General features: G+C 32.5%; 1 protein-coding gene across 6 annotated transcripts in view; it reads left to right on the top strand.

Moving 5' to 3' along the window:
• Nucleotides 1-5,462: 5,462 nt before the first annotated feature.
• Nucleotides 5,463-19,687, top strand: part of LOC141551315 (phospholipid-transporting ATPase ABCA3-like) — a 230,654-nt gene continuing 216,429 nt past the window's right edge. Inside the window, exon 1 of one of the 6 annotated variants that reach the window (XM_074282818.1) lies at nucleotides 5,463-5,603. The gene's annotated coding sequence lies outside the window, so the exon portion shown is untranslated. Of the gene's footprint in view, nucleotides 5,734-19,687 lie in introns of all 6 variants that reach the window. The other 5 variants (XM_074282817.1, XM_074282822.1, XM_074282819.1 and 2 more) reach the window with 5 other exon arrangements.

Genomic DNA, 19,687 nt, shown 5'->3' with positions numbered 1-19,687 from the left:
ATCTGGGTTTGGGTTTGAGCCACAATAAAATGCTGTGGACTCACAATCAGCCAGCTTGAAAATTCTGTTGGTTCTAAATCATCAAACTGCAAGTGATTCCTGCACGTTCCTGTCCTAATCATTCCTCTGCAGGATTTGGATTGAGAAAGAAATTGGAACTGAGATTCTGCACTTCTCTTGTGATGGATTCATACTACCACTACTTGATTCTAAATTTGTTCTACTCAGCCTAGGGCCTCTGATGGCTCCCAACCTTAAAAGTCATTCCTGAATGTAATTCCCATTTATCAGTTCATTCTGAATCCATGATCTGGAACTGGATAATGAATAACAAAGCTTCCAATTGCCATTTGTTTCTGCAACCTATACAGTCCTTAATAGGTCTAGGTTCTTTCTGGCTTTCCCTTATAAACAAGCTGGAGGGCTCCAAGCGCTGCTGCTTCTGACCAGACCCTGTCCTGAGTACCTATACACATATCTCTTAGTATGTCTCCCTATGCTGACTTGAACTAGAAAAAAAAAAAAAAAAAAAAAAAAAAAAAAAAAAAAAAACTCGATATGATTTTTTCTTAGATTTTGCTATCAGGATTCAGTCTGATACATTTCTTAGCTCTGTTTGGAAGAATTTTGCAAGGGGTGGAGGATCTGTATATTGCTTCCTGCTACTCCATCATCTTGTGTATATGCTATATAAATGCTAGCTAACTAATTTATTATGAACTTTATACTAGTTACCATTCTAAGAAGATTTCTCAGATTCCTGCCTGGTACGTCTATTGAAGGTTGAGTGCTTACTGAAATTCTTCTCTTCTCTTTGTATGACTGTTCTGTTTGTTTGTTTTTTTCCCCCACCATTTAATTTCTCTATATCTTTGACCACGTGGTTTCTTTCCAAAATGAAGTTTCTTTCAGGATAAAAAGGAACCAAAACATAGAAGATTCTGGTTAATGAGTATACTACTACTCTCGATCTACCATGTTTTTATTGGCAAGGTCCCCCAGGGGGAGTGGTTTTAGTTTAATTCATAAATAGTACTACAGAATCCACATAAATTCATTACACAAATGAGAATATAACCATATATCAATCACCTGATTGCAGTCAATTTCTTTTCCTGTTTGTTTTGATCGTTCCCTTTTCAATTACAATTGTGTTGACATAGTTTAATCTCCTTTTTAAATAATTTGTTCATGAGTTATCACTTTTTTTCATCTTTCAGAAAAAAATAGATCTCAATTTTGCTTAGCAAATCAATTGTCCTTTCATTTTCTTCTATTCTTTTATTAACTTTATTATTGTTCTCTACTTTTAATTTTTCTTTACACTACAACTTTGTTCTTTTTCTAGTGCTTTCATGTACAGAGAGAAATTATTATTTCTTTCTCATGTTAATAATATATTATTGAATTAGGATCAGGATTTTTTTCAGAAGCCTATAGGTTGTTGACTTTTTGAAGGATATAGCTGATAGTAAGTTTGAATTAACTTTCTCCTCAATTTTATTCATACCTCACCCGGGTTGGGAAGCTCATTATGCTCTACACATGTATAGGCATAGATAAAATTTTTTATTAGATTTCCCAAGCTGGACAATTTAAAAATACGACATATTCAGAGTTATATTCCCCAACTCTTCATTAGAATGGGTCCACCTCTCATTATAATATTGATTCTCTCTCATTGGTTATTAACCGTCAGAGTTGTAGCAATCAATAATTTGATTGCTACCCTCTGGAGCACCCACTCTTCCAAGAAGATATAAACTGCCAGCCTGATGCCATAATTGGTTTTTGACATTCTAAAGTGTCAATTACCCATTTTATTAGTAATATATTAACATTATTAATAAAATGATTAATTATCCAGAAATTGTATCTCTAGAACTTTTTGAACATCGCACATGTAATTACAAATTTACCTCTTAAAACTTCTTTGTTCCTCATAGACTTTGATATGTGATATTAATATTATTTAATCAAATCTCCTGATTTATTAGTTAATAAAATAATATTTAAATAGATTGGTGTTTTGCTTTTTAAGTTCCCACTTAACTTTATAGTTTTTACTCATGCTCTCTTCCCTTCATTTGTTTGGTCATGTCTGATTCTTTGTGATCCCATTTGAGGTTTTCTTGGCAAAAATATTGGAGTGCTTTGCCATTTTATAGATGAGGAAACTGAGGCAAACAATGTTAAATGACTTGTCCAGAGTCATACAACTAGTAAGTAGCTGAGGTCAGATTTGAAGTCATAAGGATGAATCTCCCGGAGTCCAAACCCCATGCTCTAGTGTTTGCTCCACCTAGCTCTCTGTGTTATTTTGTAGCTGGAAAATAACATCAGATACATTTTCTGCCTTTTAAAATTAACCCAGTATTTCTCTTTTACCAAATATATGATATTTTCATTAGAGGTCTTAAATAAAACACATATTCTCAGCTTCCTTCATGCAGTTCTTGCCATTTATCTTCTATTTACTAAAAACAAAACAAAACTCACTTTACTAAGTGAATTCAATTTCCTCATCTGTAAAATGAGACCATTAGACTAGAAGACTTCTTCTCAGGTTCCTTCTAGGTCCAAATCCTATACTCCCATCCTCTTCCCCAGATGTTCTCTAATTTCCAGTTCCAAATATCAGGGTCTTTAGAACAAAGCTGGAAATTGCTCATCATATTTAAATTAAGTTCTCTGGTGCAAGCACCTTGATCTCTTTCCTGGAGATCTTACCGTAGTTCATCATAAACATTTCCTATGACTTTCCAATTTTATTCCCTGATGGGTAAATTATCTCTGGTCATTAAGTGTGTAAGAGACCAACGAGTTCAAAATAACTCTATATTTTGAGTTTTCCAGTTTTCCAACTCCAAAACTCTTCTATTCTCCCTTGTAAGTGTGTGAAGAGAGAAAGGCATACAAACAAAACTAATCCCAGGGGAAACATTCTTGTTTTTTTTTTCATTAATCAATCAATAAAGATTTATTTAAATATCTACTATGTCCCAGGCATGGTAGTTAGGTAAGACCAGGAAAACCAAGATAGATCAGATTCGGGAAAACCTAGGTAAAAGGGAGTAGTCTACAATTTCAAAGAGAGGTCAAGAAGGATGAGGATTGAAAAAAAGTCATAAAATTTAATATTTAGAAGATAACTAATAACTTTGGAAAGAGCAGTTTTAGTTAAATGATAAAGTTGGAAGTCAGACTATGTAGAGTTTAAAAGAGAATGATTGGGGAAAAACATGTAAGTACTGATTATACACAATCTTTTTCAGGAGTTTAGAAAAGGGATCAGTGATGTGTGGGGACGGATGAATGCATGATTAGTTATGTAGATGTCAGTAAAACCCAAAAAAACTTTGAATTCACTCTAATAAAAAATAAATATGGCTGCTGATAAAGAATTATTTGATTACTGTCTAGAGATAAATATTGATCTGAAGATGTGAGATTTTTTTTAAAATCAGCTTAATTAAGAAGCAAATTTAATTTTAAGCACCATCTAAATTACTGTGGAAACTTCCACCACTTTCACTCCTCTTACAATCCAGAAAGGGATAAAATCTTTTTAAAATAAATAAACATAAATAAATAAAATCCCAATTCAGGCTCTCTGCAGTTTGACACCAATGTGGCTTATAAAATAATCCACTACCTAAAGCCATTTAATGTTCTCTGCTTAAAGTTATCCTCAAATTTCTGCAGAACTCTTGTTTCTTTCTGTAGGCTTCTTCAAGCTATGATGAAAATGATTATAGCTAGAAATCAGTATAAAATGTCCAGAATGTGTGACAGACACTTTGAAGCAGAATGAAGAAAACATTTGTAAATGTCAGACATTGTACTTAGAGTTTTGCAGTATTATCCTATTTAATCTTCACAACAACTTTGAGAGATAAGTGCTAATATGCTCTCTATTTTATAGTTGAAGAACTGGAGGCATGCAGAGGTTAAGTGACTTGCCATAAATCAAACAGCTGTGTTTACTAGGCATCTGAGGTCAGTTTTGAATTAAGAAAAAGAGTCTTTCTTCCTGACTCCAGATCTGCTATATCACCTAGTTGACCCCAAAAGATGCCTTAGGGATCATCCAATTTCAGACTGTGAACCTGTTAATTTAAAAATAGTTTGATAGTTGTAATTCAATGCAATTGATTTCCTTTGTAATCCTATGTATTTTATTTTATGCATTTAAAAACATTATTCCTAGAAGGACTTCATGTGGACTATGCCATCCAGGATCCCAATCAAATCTCATTCTTTTATGGTATAAAACTGAAGGTCTAGAGAGGGAAAGTAAATCGACTCAGAAACTCAAGACAACATTTATTAGGGGCTTACTATGTTGTCAGGTAGGGCAGCTAGATGGTGGCAGTGGGTAGAGCACTGGACTTGGAATCAGAAGGACTTCTCAACATGAGTTTAAATGCAGCTAATTCTGTGATCCTGGGCAAATTATGAAGTTGCCTCAGTTTGCTCATCTATAAAATAAGCTTTAGAAGGAAATGGCAAACTACTCCAATATCACTCCAGGAAAAAAACCATCAAATGGAGTCTTGATGAATCGGACACATCTGAAAACAACCACCCTCACCAGACAACACCATGTATCAGCTACGAGCCAAGTGTTTGGAACAAGAAGACCTACCCAAATTGAATACTCAGAGATCACTCATAGAAAGAAGAATTACTTATTAGAATCTCAAGAAGTGAACCCCACCCTGGTCTGTGAGCCAAATTCACAGCAGGACAGGGCCAGAGCCTTGAAAATCTTACAGCTTTTATACATTTCAGACAAAGAACCTCCCAAATCCCGCCCTCTATATGCTGTGATTGGTCACTTGAGTCTACTGTTCCCCTAGTTGGTCAGTAAAATGTAGTAGACAAAGTGATATACACCTTCAGCCACCTTGGACAATGGGATGAAGTCCAGGCCTTATCTAGAATCACGTGACTCTGGAGAAGCTCAAACTGAGGCCTATAGGCTTGATCTACTTTAGGATCTGTAAATTCTTCACCCTTTTCCCCCACACAAGGATTGGACAAAAATCTGTCCCTGACATAATCTAATGGGAAAGACAAGATATAATTATGTATGTGTAAATCAGAGTTATTAAGCATAATAGAAGCAGCTGAATTGTAAAGTGGATAAGAGTTCGGATCCTGGAGTCAGGAAGAGTTAAAAGCTCAAATTAGGACCCTATCCAAATGCCTTCGCCACCATTCGCCTCAGTTTCCTCCATTGTAAAATGAGGATAATAATAGCACCTCCCTCCTAAAGGCTGTTGTGAGAATCAGATGAGATAATATTTGTGTACACATAGTGCCTGGCATATAGTAAGCACTTACATAAACGTTATTTATCGATTTGGGGTTTTTTATTATTACAGAAATGCACACTTGGTGAGCCAGTTCCTCTCTCAAAGAACTGTGCCCCGCCCCTCCCCCCATGCCCAGAGTCCGTTGGCGTTTGCATATAACCACCGGGGAGGGGCAAGGGAAGGAGGTGAACTGACTGGCAGAGGGAAGGGCCGCGTGCTCGGGCGCAGGGCTGCAGTGACTAGGTGTCGAGGCGCGACCAGTGCAGAAGCTAAATTCTCGAGGTATCTCGGGCTTTCTTCTCTGTTTAGGCGATGCAGCGGTTGTGAGGAGCTCGCAGCCTCCACCTCAGCAGGTCTAAGCCCAGAGGCACAAGCGGATCTGGGGGGACGAGGGAAGGGCCACCTGTGATAGGTGAGGTGCATCCACCTGAGTGCCGGACCGACAGGGGGCGCAGGACTGGGCCCCTACACCCGCCAGTGCCGGGTAATGAAGCAGAGGTCAGAAAGCCGTAGGAAGGTGGAGCTGAGGGGACCAGCTGGCGTAGGGAAAAAGGGGTGGAGAGAAGCACTAACATAACACTGGGTTGGGCGGATGGAAAATGTCGTTCTTCTAGGATACCAGCTGTGTGACCCCTAGTAAGTAATTTTCCCGCCGCCTACTTCGGTTTCCACATCTGTAAAATGGGCATGATAATAGCACCTACTTCCTAGGGTTGTTGTGAAGCTAAAATGAGGTAATATTTGTGAGACGCTTTGCAGACCTTTAAATGCTTTACAAATGCTAGCCGTTAAATTTTATTATGAGTAATGGTACCTTGTTACAATGTAGCGTTAGATTCTTTTGGAAGCGCTGAAGGTGACTCACCTCTGTGTTTTCAAAGGCTGCTCCCCTGCAGAGCTTAGAGTACAGCTCTAGTTTAATGCCGTGTGATGAAGTTGTTTTAGCCCCAAATGTTCAAAGAGACCATCTACAAAGTCACCAGATCATGGGATCCAGAGTTGAAAGGGAAACTTTACTGCTCTAAAACAAGTTTATATTTGTGTAGGGTCCCTAAAATATTGACATGTGCAGATCATTGTACTGGGGAGAAGCTTGTGGGTGTGTATAGATATCATATGTTGTTGATATCATATATAGATAGATAAGATTAATATATATTGATCAATGTATTATATATATTCAATATCAATATATCAATATATATTAATCAATTTATATAATACATTATAATGTCAGTATTAATATAATGTCAATATGTAATACACATATATATTATATATTATACACATTCATATATTGCATGTTTTATATATACATATATACTCTTGTATATTCCCCATAAGACAACAGGGGAATGTGAATTGTAATAACAAAAAGAAATTATTTGATAAATATACATGAAGTACAAATGAAATCATGATTTAAGACAGTAATCTCAAAAATTTTTGATAGTGTATTCCATCATCAGTAGGACATTTTTGAGCACTCAACACATTATATATATTTAGTTATTTACAAATCATATATGACTATGCTAATAGTATGTATGTTTAGTTATTTATAAATCATATATGTTCTATATTAATAACTGTGCATACTATAAAGCTTACACAAAAATAGAAATTAGAAAAAGATGGGATAAAGATGAAAGAATACTTGATCCTAAAATCTTCTGAGAGCCAATGGAGTTTAATGAGTAGGGAAGTTATTATGGTTAGGCTAGTAATTCAGGAAAATCTCTGTGGAGCTTGAATTGAAATTAGGACAATTTTGGCGGGAAGATCATTTAGGAGGCTATTGTTGATTGAGAGGAGACAGAAATAGGGTAGTGGCTGAGTGAATAGAAAGAAAGGGACGGTTTGTGAGGTTTGTGGTTGGAAATTGATTGGATATGTGGATGTGGGTAAAGGCAAACTAACACTGATGTGCAAATCTGAGTCACTGGGAGTAGGGTAATGTCCTCAGTAGTAATAGGGAAGTTTGGAAAGACAATGTAGTGATATCTAAAACATAATGAGAAACAGCGTGGTATAGTGGATAGAGATAACCCTAAATCAGGAAAATCTTAGTTCAAATCTCACTTCTGATAAATACTGACTTTATGACCATTTGATCTCTCAGTGCTATAAATATGCTTACAGTGAGGTTCAAGCATTGCCTGCCAATTCCTGCACTCTCTCTTTCATTGCATAAGCTCTTCCTTGTGTGCCTTTTATGTAAAAACAGTTTTGTGAGGTGTAGTAGTAGAATGGTAGAATAATGACAGGGACTCACCTAAGCTTTCTCCCAAAGCACTCCAGATACCTTTAAGTAATGATTCTAAACAAATTCGAGAGCAACAAAAAGCACAAAAATACAGTGAAACAATTTTCCAGCCCAAGAAGATGAGCAGCAAATCTTTGTAGCACCTCAATAAGAGTGCAGTACAGGCCACTCTAGCACTCACTGCCCCTTCCCCAAGAAACCAGAAACAGGCATAGGGAACAAAAACAATAATAATCCTATCACAAAAAGCTACTAGGCTACAGGGAGGATCAAAACATAAACTCAGAAGATAACAGTGTCCTCTAAGAACTCAAAAAGAATTTTTAAAACCAAATAATTGAGGAAGAAGAAAAATTGGAAGAGAAATGAGAAAATGGGGGGGGGAAAGTTAAGATATTGGGAAAGGAAACACCAAAAAATGGGAAAATATACAAAAATTCACTTATGAAAATAACTCCTTAAAAAATAAAATTGGTGAAATATAAAAAGAAGTACACAATTCCACTGAAGAAAATAACTGCTTCAAAAGTAGAGTTGGTCAAATGGAAAAGGAGGTATAAGATCTAACTGAAGAAAACTTTTTAAAGATTAGAATTAACCAAGTTAAAGTTAATGATTTCATGAGATATCAATCATTAATCAAAAAAAAAATCAAAAGAATGAAAAAATTGAAGAAAATTTGTAATATCTGATTGGAAAAATAACTGACCTGGAAACTTTTATGCCCTAATACATGTTCAGTATAAATTTTTTACCACCCAGTGCAGAAAATTAGAAAAATAAATGCATCTTTTTCAGGTCATAATGCAGAAAAAATTACATTCAATAAAGGGCCATTAAAGTATAGATTAAAAATTCATTGGGAATTAAATAATCTAAGTCTAAAGAATGAGTGGATCAAAAAATAAATTATAGAAACAATCAATAATTTCATAAAAGAGACAATCACAATATGCACAATTTATGGCAAGCAGTGAAAGGAATTCTTAGAGGAAACTTTATACCCCTAAATGCTTACATCAATAAAACAGAAACAGCAGATGAGTACTAAAAAAAAAAAAAAAAAAAAAAAAAAAAAAAAAAAAAAAACTTAGAAAAAGAACAAATCAAAACTTTCCAATTAAACACTAAATTGGAAATTTTGAAAATCAAAGGAGAGATTAATAAAGTTGAAAAAAAACAATTGAACTAACAAAAGAAAACTTAAGAGCTGGTTTTATTTAAATAAAAATCAATAAAATCCTAATTATTATCTCAAAAGATGCTGAATAATTTTTGACAAAATACAGTACCCATTCCTATTAAAAACTCTAGAGAGCAAAAGTTTTCCTTAAAATGATGAATAATATCTTAATAACACCATCATGGTTGGGTCCTAGACAACTGGCCATATACCTCTCCTCCCCTTTTTCATTTGTGCAATTAGACTTGGGAAAATTGAATTTAAAAAGAAAACTTAAACCTTGAGACTCCAACTCCCCTTCACATACCATTGCACACAATGAAGGATACAAAAGAATGTCTCCAGGTGCTTGCTTCTTTAACTTGATCCCTGTCCAAAAACTACCTTGGGGATAGAATTATTGTAAAGGACCATTTCATGTCCTGCAGTTATGCCCTTGTTATAGCACCTATCTATCCAAGAATTGTCCCACTACTCTGTCTGACAGGGCCTAAACCACAGTTTTCAAGCTGTAAATACTGAGTTAACTCCTCACTGCCCTTTCTTTGAAGTAAAGATAACAATAGCTGCAAAAGCTAATTGAATTCTTGGCTTCTGTATTCTTCTTGCAAACTCTACATAAACTCTGTGCCTCAGTTTCTCTGAAACTTTGCTTTGAAAGTGTATTCCCATTTTGGTCAGTTAGCTTAAACTCTCCACATTAAAGATTAAAAATAATTTCTTCTCCCCTCAGTTTCTCTGGTATTATATCAGCAAGCATTATCTGTAATGGGGTAAGCTAAAACCCTTCCCAGTAAGATCAGGAGTGAAGCAAGGATGCCCATTACCATCACTATTATTCATTATTGTACTAGAAATTTTATCTGTAGCAATAATAGAAGAAAAAGAAATTAAAAGAACTAGAATAGACAATGAGGAAACAAAGCTATCCCGCTGCAGATGATATAGTGGTACACTTGGAGAATCCTAGAGAATTAAATAAAAAAAACTAGTTGAAATAATTAACAACTTTAGCAAAGCTGCACCAAATAAAATAAACCTATATAATTCATCAGCATTTCTATATGATACCACAAAAAACAGCAGCAGAAGAAAGAAATTCTATTTAAAATAATTGTAAATAGTATAAAAAACTTGGGAGTTTACCTGCCAAGATAAACCCAGGAACTATATGAACACAATTGCAAAACACTTTTCATAGAAATAAAGCTAGATTTAAACAATTGGAAAAATCTTAATTGCTGATGGGTAGACCAAACTTTTATAAATAAAATTCTGAACCCCCAAAAGGGTGCAGTAAATGAACAATCTTTGGGTGTAAAGCAGTTTAAACTTTTAATATGCCCCTGCAGAAGCAGGTGGAAACCCTATATGAGTTCACACACTGATAAAGAACGAACAACTTTTTTTATCTTAAGATTTGTCCTACTTCTCTCTTCAGTTTTGGTTGGTCACAGCTCTTTTGGTTTACAGTCTTTCTCATCCACCCTTACATGTTGCTCCCCTCCCTGATCATACATCCCATATTCAAAAATAGGGACTATCTCCACCATTGGCAGTGTGTCAGATAATATGCCTATTAAGCAGGTGTAATGAAGAAAAGCCTTCTCCCAGTCATTGGCCCTTGGCAGGTTTCTAGTCAGTTTCTAACCTATCCCCCTTTCTCAGTATTTTGTGGTTAGTCTAGTTTCTTTATCTGAAAGTTGATTGATTAGTAATGCTTGTTACTTTGAAACTGCAACATTTTGTGGAAACCTAATTTTGAAACTTTTTAACTATTTCTTACAAAATCAGCATAATAAAGATAACAGTTCTACATAAATTAACTTACTTATTCAGTGCCATATCAATCAAACTACCAAAAAAGTATTTTATAGAGCTAGAAAAAAATGCTAACAAAATTCATCTGGAAGAACAATAAGTATCAATTAAAAACGTGAAGGAAGGTGGTCAAGCAGTACCAGATCTCAAACTATATTATAAAGTAATGATCATCAGAACTATCTAGTAGCTAAGAAATAGAGTGGTGGATCAGTGAAGAATAGATTAGACACAAGATTCAGTAGTATCTGATCATGGTATCTAATGCTTTAACAATTCAGGGAGATCTCTGTGGGGACTTTGGGGACAAATACTCATTATTTGACAAAACATTGATGGAAAAAATGGAAACAGGATGGCAGAAATTAGATATAGACCACTATCTTTCACTGAATTACCAAGATAAGATCAAAATGAGTACATAATTTGAACATAAATGGTGATACCATAAGCAAATTAGAATAGCAAGGAATAGTTTACCTGTCAGATCTAAGAAGACAGCAAGAATTTATGACTAAGCAAGAGATAGCATTACTAAATATAAAATGAACAATTTTGATTATGTTGAATTTTGCACAAACAAAACCAATGAAACCAAAAAGGAAAAGGAAAGGAAGAAAAGCAGAAAGCTAGGAAACAATTTTTACAATTAGAATCTCTATAGAGACTTCATTTTTTTTTTTTTTTTTTTTTGCTGAAGGTTAAGTGACTTGCCCAGGGTCATACAATAGAGCTAGGAAGTGTTAAATATCTGAGGTCAGATTTGAACTCAGGTCCTCCTGACTTCAGGACTGGTGTTCTATCCACTGTACCACCTATCTGCTCCAAGATTTCATTTCTTATAAAGAGAACTCATTTAAATCTGTAAGAGAACAAGTCATTCCCAATTGATAAAAGATCAAAGGAAATAGGCAGTTTTCAGATAGAAAAATTAAAACTCTCTATAATCATATGAAGAACTACTCTAACTCATTATTGATTTGAGAAATGCAAATTAAAACAATTCTGAGATTCCACTACATGCCTCTCAAGTTGTTTAATATGACATAAAATTAAAATAATAAATGTTGAAGGGAATATAGGAAAATTGAAACAACATCAAAGCACTCTTGGTAGAGATGTGAATTGGTCCAGGCATTCTGGAAAGCAATTTGGAACTATGTCCAAAGGACTATAAAACTATGCATTACTTTGACTCAGCAATAGTTCTACTTAGTTTGTATCTTAAAGATACTTAATAAAAAAGAAAAAGGACCTATATGTACAAAAATGTTTTATAGCAACTCTTTTTGTGATAATACACAATTAGAAATTGAAAAGGTACCTATTATTTAGGGAATGACTAAACATAACTGATTGTGAGGAAATAGTATTGAGCTATTTGAAATGACAAGGAGAATTCTCATAAACACCTTTGGAAAAACTTACATGAAATGATGCAAAGTGAACTAGGAGCACATTGTACACAATGACAATAATGTACAATGATTAACGGTAAGTGACTTAGCTTTTCTCAGGATTACAATGAGTCAAGATGATTCTGAAAAATGTGATCTATCTCCAGAGAAAGAACTGATGGAATCTGAATGCAGATCAAAGCATATTTTTAAAACTTGCTTTATTTTTCTTGGATTTTCATTTGTTTTCTTTTACCACATATCTTACATGGAAATTTGCATGATTGCATATGTATAATCTATATCAAATTGCTGACCATGTCAAGGAAAGGAAAAGACAGGGAAGAATAGAATTTGGAACTTAAAATTTTTTAAAATGAATGTTAGGCATTATCATATTTAGTTAGAGAAAAATAAGCTATTAAATGTATATTTAAAATAAAAATAATTGTGGAGTACTGGATTAATAATAATCAAACACTTGTCCCAAAATTCAAAATTCAGGAAAAAAATTAAATTATAGTTATACTTCATATAGTAAGTTCTACTACTTAGAATTTAGAGCAGTGTACAGTTGTTTTTCATGTCCTAATATGGTAACAATAAATTAAAACATTTATCTAAAATTTGTACCACACAATGTCTTCCCAAATCCACTTACCACCTTTCTTTTCTATTTTAAATATCTTGTAAAAATTAAGCTTTAGAAATTAAGGAAATAATCCCATTCTGGAATTTCATACAAAAAGAAAATATGTAATATTTCACTCATAACCTAGAAAAACCCTGAAGACAGCTTTCTTAGTGGGATAAGTCCAGATTTCCTGATTAGGAATTAGCAAAGGTGGGTTAGAAAATATCTTCATCAGTGGACAAAATCCTGTTAGGACTTCTGCAAAAATGGATTGACACTGAGAAAAAAATATATTCATCAGTAGGGCTAAATCCAGAACGGCAAATAGCTCCTGCTTAGGAATTTTCAAAGGTAGATTGACACTGAGAAGAAAATATCTTCATAAATGAGCTAAGTCCAGAAAAGCAAATAGCAAAGTTTCAGCGTTCAAAGTGGTCTTTTATTAGCCTTCTGAGACTTTATCGAGGCTTGCCCAGGCCCCAGTCCTGCCCCTCCACCCCAGCTGGGAGCAGTTCCAGGGACTTATCTCCAATTCAATAAAGGGTGGTGATTATGCCCCTGGCCAAAATCTCCAATTAAATGACATTACTTATTTTGGGAAGAGTATTGTTTGAAAAGGTGTGCCTCTCCCAGGGTTTGAGACTCAGAAACACCCTTTCTCTCAAAGGGGAAGCTTACATCAGAGGTCTCCCAAAGGTTAAAAGGGATACAATTTACATCATTTCCCCTCCCCCCAAAAAAAATCTCCGTTTACATCATAATGGTATCAATCCAGTTGAATGCATTTCTGCCTGTCAAAAACCACATTTCCTTTGTCTATCAATTTAGACTTTTCTATAGTAGCTGAATTTCACCATCAGCATAGAATAATTATTGTCTAATTATAGTTATAAAGTTTTTCAAAAGCACCACCATTTTCAATACACAGATCAACAATGCTGTTAATATTTTTCCAATTAATTTATCTAAACCCAGGATAAATTAAATTTTTAAATTTTAAAGTATTCAGTATATTAGTCATCTCCACTGATTTAAATGACTTAATTTAAGAGATTACACTTATTATTTTTATTCTTGCAATCTATAAATTTTTCACTTTAATGCCAGATTTTAAGTGTATTTTCCAATAAGTTGTTTTACTTATAGATGGAAGATCAAATATTGGAATTGTCCAAATAGTAAAAAAAAAAATCTTGCTTTATTTTTTCCCTGTTTTAAAAAAATTATTTTAAACTTTTTTCCTTTTTGTTTTAAACTTAAATACAAAACAGGAAAAGAAAAAAAGGATTGCTATGTGCACAGGAGAACATAATAAAGGATTCAAAATATAATACAATAAATTTTCATATCAAGAAAGTTATATAATAAATACTACAATGACTCAGAGCTGTTCATCTTTTCTTTGCTTCCTTATAAATTTTCTTTTGTTCTGTTTTTATGTAAACAAAAAACACATGTACTTAATTATGTATATATACACATATCTATATACATACATGTATATATACACACATACATGTATATACATAAGCATAAATATGTGCATATATACATATCTAAAATCATATGCATATGCATTCAGATACATCTATGTAAGATGCTTGTTTGTCCTCTGTTTCTCTGAAGGTGAATAACTTCTTGCTTTGTTAAGTGCAAGTCTTTATATATTTTCTAAAAACACCAGACACCATTTCCTATACCACAGCAATTTCTAGCTTTATACTCTTTAGTTATTTTAAATAGTCTAAAACAATACTCATTAATGTGGCTGACATTTCCCTATTTTTCTCTTGATTAAATCTATTTTCATCTTAACTTTGTCTGAGATCATGATCACTTCCCTTACCTTTTTTTTTAAACAAATTATATTCCTGATCTTTATTTTGTTTGTGTGTATCTTGTTTCCTATCTCTCCTGATTTCTCTGATTTATTTTTGCCTACTATCTTGCTCTTTTTAATCTCCCCACTCTTCAGAGATCTCTCCCTTTTCCTCTTGCCCTCTTGTTTCTATCTGAATCTAGAAAATTTTTATAGTCTTCTACACAGATATATGTTGTGTCCCCTCTTTATTCCATTCTTGTAAATCTACACACCTTTCAATACTCCTGTTTTTCAATTCCTTCATTCTCTTTATTTCTTTATACTTTTAGAAGATTTTTATTCCCTTTCCAAATATATGTGCTGTTTTCTTCTGAACCCAGATGTGAGCAGAGTTCTCTAAAAATCCCTCCCTTATACTCTCTTCCCTGACTATCCTCTTATTCTCTTATTTCTTTTTGAATTTAGAAGACTTTTATATCCACCTAGATATATATGTATTGTTCCCTCTTTAATCCATTTCTGGTGACATTATGGTTCCAGAATTATCAACTTTCCTTTTCCATCTAATTCTTCTTTGTTAGTTCTTCCTCTTGTGCCTTTTATATAACATAATTACTTTTTTTTTTTTTTTTTTACCTTTTCCTACATAGTTTTCCTTTTTGGAATCCCATCATACTTAACTCTACTCCAGTTTTTTAAATTTTTATTTAATTTATTTTTAATAATCAAATTACTAATGGCAATCCTAATTAGATATAAGGTTTTCATTTCTATTTATAAAAAATAAAGTTTGTCATTACTGAATTCCTTGAAATTAGTCTTTGATGTTTACCACATATTTCCCTTAGATCTTGCATGTCAAATTCTCTACTAAGTTTAGGGTTTTTATAACAAAACCCTGAAAGTCTGGTAATTTATTGAATATCCATTGATTTAAAATTCAGAATTATGTTTAATTTTGCTGGATTCAATTGGCTTTTAATTTAACTAAATAATTAAGTTCTGCAACAAAATGGTGAGATAAAATAAATTGAACTCATTCTTAAATTATGTCCTTCCCAATTTAAACAAATTTCTTTTTAGGTGGAGAGTTAATAATAAACGGTTTTAAAGCATCGTGTCATATTTTAAAATGGGAAAACATTTTCCCTCTCTATTTTTGATTTTCACTGAAGATTAACTCTGCGAATTGGCTTCTATTCTGTTTATTTTCTTATGTATATACATAATGGAGAAATCACCTTCTTCCCTAAACATGAAAATATTAAATATGTTACTCTTCAGGATGACAAGAAAAAATGATGAAGACATATGTTGTTTGTATGAAAAATTCTTGTAACTCAAACCCACTGGATTTTTTAGCATTTATAAAAGCATTTTTACCATGATTTGGGAATGCCTGGTAACTAGATTTCCTTTTATTTCAAATAATTTGTTATTTAGTTTACAATGTTGTAAATTTCTACAAATGAAGGATTTCTTTCCTTTTTATCTTTCTCTTTACATTCCCCAAATAGTCAGAATTAGGAACACAAAAATGAGATTATTTTAGACTATTATTGAAACTTTTGGCAAAAAAAAAAAGTTCTCATGTTTTCCTTATTTGTTTTGAAACTTATCTCTTACTGAAGATATAATCAGGACAATGGAAGGTTCCTGTTTATTGGGTTAGATTAATTTAGTGTCAGAATTGCGGTAATTACAGCACATAATGAATCCAGCAAAATCAAATCAAATACAGCAGGAGCTTATTTGGATATCAAGTTCACCTAAGTATACAATGCTTCAGATTAAAAAAGTTCTTCCCTGGGTTAAGCTAGTTTCTTTTTTTTTTTCTTTTTTCTTTTTTTTAATTTTTAGACACGGACACATTTTATTTTAGATATTTATTTAGATATATTTTATTTTGAATTTTCAGCATTATCAGACTTAACCCATTCATTTTTTTTAATTAATTTTTTTCTGCTTATATATGTATACCAACTATTTTTAAATACACCTTTCTTTATGAATCATGTTGGAAGAGAAAAAAGGAACAGAACAAAAGGGAAAAACCATGAGAAGAAAAAAATAACTAAAAAAATAAGTGAACATAGCATGTGTTGATTTACATTCAATCTCCATACCTCTTTTTCTGGATTCAGATGGCATTTTCTATCCAAAGTTTAATGGAATTGCCTTGGATCATGGAAGTACTGAGAACCAAATCTTTCATAATTGATCAGTGCATAATCTTGCTGTTATTGTATGTAATCTATTACTGATTCTGCTTGCTTCACTCAGTATCAGTTCATGTAAATCTTTCCAGGCCTTTCTAAAATCAGCATATTTATCATTTTTTATAGAACAATAATATTCTATTACCTTCATATACCACAATTTGTTCAGCCATTCTCCAATTGATAAGCATCTACTCAGTTTCCAGTTCCTTGACACTACAAAAAGAGCTGCCACAAACATTTTTGAACATGTGAGTCCTTTTCCCTCTTTTATGATTTCTTTAGGATATAGACCTAGTATTAACACTGCTGGTTCAAAGGGTAGGCTCAGTTTGATAGCCTTTTGGGCATAGTTCCAAATTTATCTCCAGAAGGCTTGGATCAGTTCACAGTTCCACCAATACTGCATTGGTATCCCAGTTTTCCCTCTTCCCCCCAATATTTATCATCTTTTCTTATAATCTTAGCTAATCTCAGAGGTGTGAGGTAGTATCTCAGATTTGTTTTAATTTGTATTTCTCTAATCAACAGTGATTTAGAACATTTTTTCATATGATTATAGATGACTTTAATTTCATCATCTGAAAATTGTTTATATCATTTGACCATTTATCAATTGAGATTCAATTATATTCTTTTCATTTCTACACAGTTCTTTATAATTTTAGAAATGAGGCCTTTATCAAAAACACTGGCTGTAAATTTTTCCCCAGCTTTGTATTCCCCTTTTAATCTTGTTTGTGTTGGTTTTGTTCATGCAGAGTTTTAAATTTTAATTAAAGTTGTCTATTTTACATTTCAAACTGTTCTCTAGTTTTTTGGTCATCAATTCCTCCCTTCTCCAAAGATCTGATAGGTAAATTATACTTCACTCTCCTAATTTGCTTATGGTATCACCTTTTAGGCCCAAATCATGTTCCTTATTTTGTTATGGGGTGTGAGATACAGGTCTATCCCGAGTTTTTTACATATTATTTTCCAGTTCTCACAGTAATTTTTCTGAAATAGTGAATTCTTATCCCAGGAGCTAGAGTTTGGGGATTTATAAAATACTAGATTACTATACTCATTGATAAATGTCATATGTATCTAACCTATTCCATTGATCCACCACTCTGTTTTTTAGGCTGTACCAAATAATTTTGATGATTGCTGCTTTCTAATATAGTTTTAAGTCTGGTATTGCCAGATCTCCATGCTTTGTAAATTTTTTTTCCATTAATTCTCTTGATATTCTTGACCTTTTGTTCTTCCAGATGAATTTTGTTATTATTTTTTTCTAGTTCTATAAAATAATTTTTGGCAGTTTGATTAGTATGGCACTGAACAAGTAGATCAATTTAGTTAGAATTATCATTTTTATTAGCTCAGTCTACCCAGGAGGAATCAATATTTTTCCAGTTGTTTAGATCTAACTATTTGTAAATTGTGTTTATAGTTCCTGAGTTATACCCAAATATTTTATTTTGTCTATAGTTATTTTAAATGGAATTTCTCTTTCCATCTCTTGTTGCTGGACTTTGTCAGTAATATATAGAAATGCTGATGATTTGTGTGGGCTTATTTTATATCTTGCAACTTTGTTAATTTTGTTAATTGTTTCAAGTAGGCTTTTGGAGGATTTCCTAGGTTTTTTTAAGTATATCATGCAAAGAATGGTAGATTTATCTCTTCATTGCTTATTCTGATTCCTGCAATTTTTTTCTTCTTATTGTTAAAGCCAACATTTCTAGTATAATATTGAATAATAGTGGTGATAATGGACATCTTTGTTTTGACCTTGATCTTATTGGGACTGCATCCAGCTGCTCTCCATTACAAATAATGCTTGCTTTATTGGTTGGTTTTAGATATGTGCTGCTTATTATATTAAGGAAAACTCCCTTTATCCTCATATTCTCTTAAGTGCTTTAATAGAAATCGGTGCTATATTTTATCAAAAGCTTTTTCTACATCTATTGAGATTATCATATGATTTATGTTGACTTTGTTATTGATATGGTCCATTATGGCAATAATTTTCCTGATACTGAGGTAGCCCTGCATTCCTGATATAAATTCCATTTGATCATGGTATATTGACATGCTGATAAATTGTTGTAATCTCTTTCTTAATATTTAAGATTTTTGCATCAATATTCATTAGGGAGAATGCTCTATAATTTTCTTTCTTTGTTTTGTCTCCTCCTTGTTTAGTTATCAGTACCATATTTATCTCATAGGAGAAATTTGGCAGGACTTCTTTACCTATTTTTCCAAATAGTTTACATAAGTATTGGAATTAATTATTAGATAAAATTCACTTCTAAATCCATCAGGTTTTTCTTTCTGATGACTTCTTCAATTTATTTTTCTAAGTAATTTATTTCCTCTTCTGTTAATCTGGGAAATTTTATAAAAAATATATAAGAAATATATATATATATATATTTAAAATATATATAATATATAAAAAAATTTATAAAAAAAATTTTATAAATAATCATCCATTTCAGTTAGATTTTTAGACATGCTATCATACAGATGGGAAAAATAGCTCCTGGTTGTTGCTTTAATTTCTTTTTCATTGGTGATAAGGTCATTCTTTTCATTTTTTGATGCTGGTAATTTGTTGTTGTTTTTTTTTTCCTTTCTCTAATCAAATTAACCAAAGGTTTATCTATTTTGTTATTTTTTTTAATAAAATCACTCTTAGTTTTATTAATTTAATAATTTTCTTAGTTTCAATTTTATTAATTTTTCTTTTGAATTTCAGAATTTCTAATTTGGTATTTAATTGGGGATTTTTAATTTATTCTTTTTCTAGCATTTTTTGTTTCATGCCCAATTCATTGATCTCCTCTTTCTCTATTTTATTCATATAACTTAGAGATATAAAATTTCACCTAAGAATTGCTTTGACTGCATTCCATAGGTTTTAGTCTTATTATTGTCATTCTCCTGGATGAATATGAATTGCTTCTGTGATTTGTTGTTTGATCTACTCATTATTTTGAATTAGATTATTTAATTTCCAATTGGTTT

This window comes from Sminthopsis crassicaudata, chromosome 1, assembly GCF_048593235.1.
Source record: "Sminthopsis crassicaudata isolate SCR6 chromosome 1, ASM4859323v1, whole genome shotgun sequence".
Classification (NCBI taxonomy): domain Eukaryota; kingdom Metazoa; phylum Chordata; class Mammalia; order Dasyuromorphia; family Dasyuridae; genus Sminthopsis; species Sminthopsis crassicaudata.
Note: the sequence above shows the minus strand (reverse complement) of the source record. Positions and strands in the feature narration are given on the sequence as shown.